We start from the raw sequence: 5,191 nt of genomic DNA, 5'->3' as shown, positions 1-5,191 counted from the left end.
CAAAAATGACAAAATCCTTACCCAGCCCTATTATGTAACAGCTCGCTTCTTAGCCATATGGCACTTCCAATGGCCCTTCGTTTGGAGCACATGGGGGAAGTTTAATGACAACAATGCAGATAATGTGCAAAAAGATGAAAATTACTCTAAACATATTTAACAGAAAGGTGAAAAACATAAGAGCGCTCTGCATTTCAGGACTATTACATAGAATGCTATATGATAGCTATGCCATTTGCAGTGATAGTCTCAAGTATAATAGCAAGCTTCCCCTCTATTTTCTCATTTTTTCGAGGTTCATATGTCACTGCAAAAACATCTGCATCCTTTGAACGCTCAGCAAGGAGCTCTCCAACAGTTTTGCATGCATGTACATCTATCAATGATGGCAATGAATTCCGAAGGTCTTTGGCATTGGTTGTTACCACTGACACGACTTTGCTAGTAACTCTATGCATTACTTTTGCACTTAATACCTTCTGGATATCAAGATGTCCAAGACAAATGGTCTCATGTATTTATCCACTCTTTGGCCCCATGATTTCTTGTTTGGTTTGATGGGAGGCTGGCCGCTTGAGCGTCTCGTCCATGCAGCTTGAATCAAAGTTGAAGAATGCTGTTCACCAATATGGTTTTGTCAGATAGGGAGCTAACACATCTCTCCCCTTCTTTTCTTTGCTGACTTAAAGAGTGATTGAATTGAACAATTCAAATGCAATATATATCAATTGTGACTAATAACTAAGTAATTAAGGATGCTAGGCACAAAATGGAGCTTCATAATAAAAAAGATGAAGATTCAAACCTCCGATTACTAGGGCAAGTTTCTACTCTCAAATAATGAAAATGAAATCAGCCACATGCAAGCCAACAAACGAACCAACAGGAAATTACAAGCATCCCAAGTTTTCAGAATCCACAAGTACAGACCTGTAGTATGCATGCTTTCCTCACTCCTACAAAAACTAAGGGCCAAAACAAACTTTTCACTTATGTAAAGACCATGCAAAGTTAACAAATTAGGAGCCAAATGACTATGCAAGGATCTGAGGAAGCTTTGGCAGATCAATGCGAAGATCCTAACGCCTTCTCCAATTTCTGTGAGTCGTTTAGTGCACATTGTTTAGGTCTTTGGTTAGGGAAGAGCTTCCAACAATTTTGCAACTGGTTAGAAACTTGGCTTCAATTGTAGAGATCATATTCATGGGCAGACGGTAAAAACCACATGATACAGAGGACTAAACTCCCTATGCAAGCTAAAATATCAACTGTGACTTGCTCATTATGTCACATGCACCAGTGCCAGGCACAGGTGGCAGTGACAACTGCCTGCACACTCACCATCTCACAGCACTCAACGCAGCATATTTGCAAGGTTTTAAGGTTCCAAAGGGCAGCACCAAGTGTAGGAAGTGGGCTGGGGAAGGCGCCTTTTATAGGCAGCCTTGGCCCCTACCAGGACTGCTAAATAGAGCCCTACCAGCCAGCCAACCAGCCGACTGGCTGGTGGAACTGGTTGGGCTGGTGAAGTCAGACCCTACGGCCCCCTATATAAGGGGGGCCTTGCCCTCTCTTTTGGCATTCAGTAACCAGCCTCCAGCAGCAGATCCAGCCCTTGTGCCACCCCCAGCCCGCCCCCAAGTGCGCTGAACAGCAGCAGCCCATCAGCCGTACCAAGTCATGATCCTAAGGGGAGGTTGTCTGCAGCACTTCAGCCGGGGTTTGGCCAGCATATGGTCGAGGTCTGGTGGTCTGTTTCAGCAGCATAACTCCATCTCCCACACAGTAAGGAGAAGTTTCTGAGCTCAGTTTTGTATGCCGATTTGGCACTCATGTACAACAGTAGTTAGGTCATTTATGCCAGCATTATAAATAAAGCAGTGTACCATAGTTAGGAAGATCTCTGGTGTCTTTCATGTATGAGTTCTTCTGCTTCATTTCATCTATTTTCCGTAAGCAAGTCCACATTACAAAACCGAGACTCCCAAGATAACATCATCTGAAATACCTATAGCTCCCGGAGTCGTGCCATGATATGAGCATGTGGTACTAACTCAAAGGCTTTCCAAAAATCCACAAAGCAACGCTATACCCACGGTTTTTTGTGTCTAGCCTCCTCTGACCATGAAAATGGAACCCAATTTGAAGCGACCTCTACTATCCAATTGTTGAGGCTGAAAGAGGGAGCTCAAGGCTTGAGTTGATAAGGGGCCAAATCAATACATGAGCCCAAATGAGTGGAGATGGAGCTTTTATAGTCCTACCTTAAATCCTCCAATTTAGCCCTCTCTAGCTAATTCTCGCCCTATTGCTTACCCACTACCTGAGCATAGTTTTTCCCTTTATTGTGGCCAAACCTTCCCAAAACAATTTATCCTGACAGTAGATGTGGTGGCTATCCATAAAGTGCATCTTGGAGGAAAATGTTGCTCACAACTGTATGCTATTTCTTGCTGCTCCAAGTGACTGCAGCACTCCCAAAAGAGAACACATATCCACTAGTAGATTATATATTGAAATCATATTTCCAATTCCCTTTGCAGTTTGCTGCTGTAAATAAATCCTACGTGCGTGTGATTTTGTTTGTTGATGTACAGACTTCAGGAATGATTTTGCCAGCTTATACAAGGGGAAATGACCTCAAAAATGAGAGCTTGAAGTGCTGAAGAACAAGTCAGGCCTGTAGAGAGAAGCAAAAAGACCTTGGAGATGCTGGAAATTTGTTCACAAACGCCCACACTATGCAAAAACGAGCTGAGATTGAAACAACCTAACTGGAAGTAAGTCCAGTCCTACGGACTGTGTGGTCTTCTCCCAACCAAGCAATGGCAAGCACAAAAAGCCTAGCACAAGAGTGTAGCCATCAAAGGAGGGAGATCAAGATCTTCTGCTCTGGTATCAAATGTTCAACAAACTGTATGATCAACACACATAAACGTATGGTATTGCTAGACTGTGTGTTACACATGCAAACCAAAGTGAGGATACTTATCCTATACACTTACCCTAATGCGAACCCTTGGGCAAAAAACATCCTAACCGGAGGGTAGTTCACACCAACCCCGGGGGATTCACTCTTCATTAAAGGGGGACGTCACCTGCGTGCATGAACTTTAAGAAAACTCCTTATTTAAGATCCACGTAGAATGATAAAACACCCCTATTTAAGCTTATAAGATACCACCAAAATTCCATTATGTCCCCCCCTTTCCTTAAATCTACATTCTCTCTCAAGCATTTAGATTACACAATAAGCAAATTTAGGTTACTTTCCCTATGACTATTTAAAACCATATACAAAATCAAACTTGTTTGGACTAGTTACCCAAGGTAACCTATATTATGTCCCCCCTTCTTAAATATGACATGGTCCCCCTAGCTTAAATTCAATATTGGGGAAAAAAAAAGGACCCCCACCCCTAATGTATAAGCTTATGCCTCATTTCAAAAAAACCCCCTATTGTACACTCACGTGATATCATAAGTTTCCCCCTGTGAATCCCCCGAGACACCAACCTACTCATAATTTAACACCCGCCGTCTAGTATTCATCCTGGAAGCATCAAGAGGAATGGAGAGTGAGTATTGGGTTATAGCAAACCCTCCTCCAAAGAAAGTATTTCTTTATTCCTTGAAATTACAAAGCTGAGAGCACACGAACTGAGGGAAGCTCAACTGGAGACCTCAAGATGACTTCAAAGCTGCAAGGCCAATGCTCGAAACACATGAAGACTTCACAATGTGCAAAGCTACTCCTGAAAGTGCCGTTAACTGCTTCTCCATAGTGCTCCAAGGTGGAGACCAAGTTGGTGTGGAAATTGGTAAACGAGTTCTGCTTTTAGAGACTACCTTTCTAGAACTAGTGGGCTAAACAGGTCGTGGTGATACCGTATCGCAAGAAGAGCCTTTGCAAATGCCCTAACTGTGCTCTGCAGGGGCTTTTGCCCTGGCTGTTGTGTTCCCAATAGATGATCTACCGGAGCCTTGGATTCCTAAGATTAAGCATCACGCTTTGACACCTTTGTTCTGCATGTATAGCTCCATTTACAAGAGCTCGTCAAGAACTAAGAGCGTAAGACTTGGTCGTACGAGTCCACTCATGTGGTTGTGATTGTACGATAGTTTACATATGATGGTGCCAACTGCTACGCTTGCTTCTTCCATAGGAAACCGCGGCAACAAGTGTTGCGCTTTGTCAATATCGGCAAAAACATTTACTACACTACCGTGAAGACCTATTTGCCCCTTGTAGGTTAACTCACAAATTTGTGCAAAAGAGATACGTATTGACACCAGACGAGCCTCGACGTCATTAAGGGTGGTTGTGTAGAGTGCTAGCTACGTGTTGCTGAGGTAGAAGTCTGGTAGTTTTCGTTTGCTGAGGTGACTATAACAAATACTACATAAGCATTTGTTTGTTTGAGATATGTTTATGGTTTCTATATTATGGGGCTCCAAGAAAGCAGGCTAGCCTGCAGCTTTACGTTCTTTCGTTACGTCTTGGTATTTAACACACGGGATGCCTACAGTCGTCCGCAGCCGACACGACCACACAAGGGTAGATTTTTGAAATGTAAGTCTAGAAAATGTAGTGCTGATTCTATTCATCCCCCGCAATCCCGCAAGAGCTGCTAAAATTTTGCTCTCAAGTACCCATTTCCGTCGACCATGCAGGGGAGCCTTATCCTGCACAAGTTTGTCTCCTACGCTAGAGCAGGACGATCGCATTGGCAGCGCCACGGAAATTCAGTGTATGATGCACCCTTAGAACGATGAAAAATGTGGAGAAAGGAGCGGAGTCAAGCACGTAGTCTGCTGTGCGGGACGCAAACCGATAAATTTTCAAGCGAAAAGGAAGAATGATTTGTGAGAAACAAGCGCTAATCTAATAAACAAACAGAAATAAATGAGCAAAGCTAAGATCTGAAGGAGAAACTCGGTACGAACCAGAAATGCTTGGAGGAACTGGAAAGCTTGAAAGAATGTTCACAAAGCTTTGGTTGCAGTGCATTTGAACGTTTACTATAACAATGCACACACGCTCAATATAAATATCTTTCAATAGTTTAAAAGCCACATTTTAACGCCTCTATAAATCCTTCTCATTAATCCTAGCTAATATTTGGAAGAATCCTTCTCATTAATCCTCGCTAAATATATATTTGGAAGTATCGGAATGACTTAGTTTTCA

General features: G+C 42.8%; 1 pseudogene across 1 annotated transcript; it reads right to left on the bottom strand.

Annotated features, from left to right (window-relative positions):
- Positions 1–4,983, bottom strand: LOC147898478 (uncharacterized; annotated as a pseudogene). The gene is made up of 2 exons (XR_015541528.1): positions 4,948–4,983; positions 1–616 (listed from the first exon to the last, which is right to left on the bottom strand). The product of XR_015541528.1 is annotated as an uncharacterized LOC147898478 (transcript).
- Positions 4,984–5,191: the final 208 nt, after the last annotated feature.

Source organism: Dipteris shenzhenensis, chromosome 9 (genome assembly GCF_047967505.1).
Source record: "Dipteris shenzhenensis isolate YYH24624 ecotype China chromosome 9, Dip_SZ_1.0, whole genome shotgun sequence".
Taxonomy (NCBI): domain Eukaryota; kingdom Viridiplantae; phylum Streptophyta; class Polypodiopsida; order Gleicheniales; family Dipteridaceae; genus Dipteris; species Dipteris shenzhenensis.
This window is presented reverse-complemented; position numbering and strand designations above follow the sequence as displayed.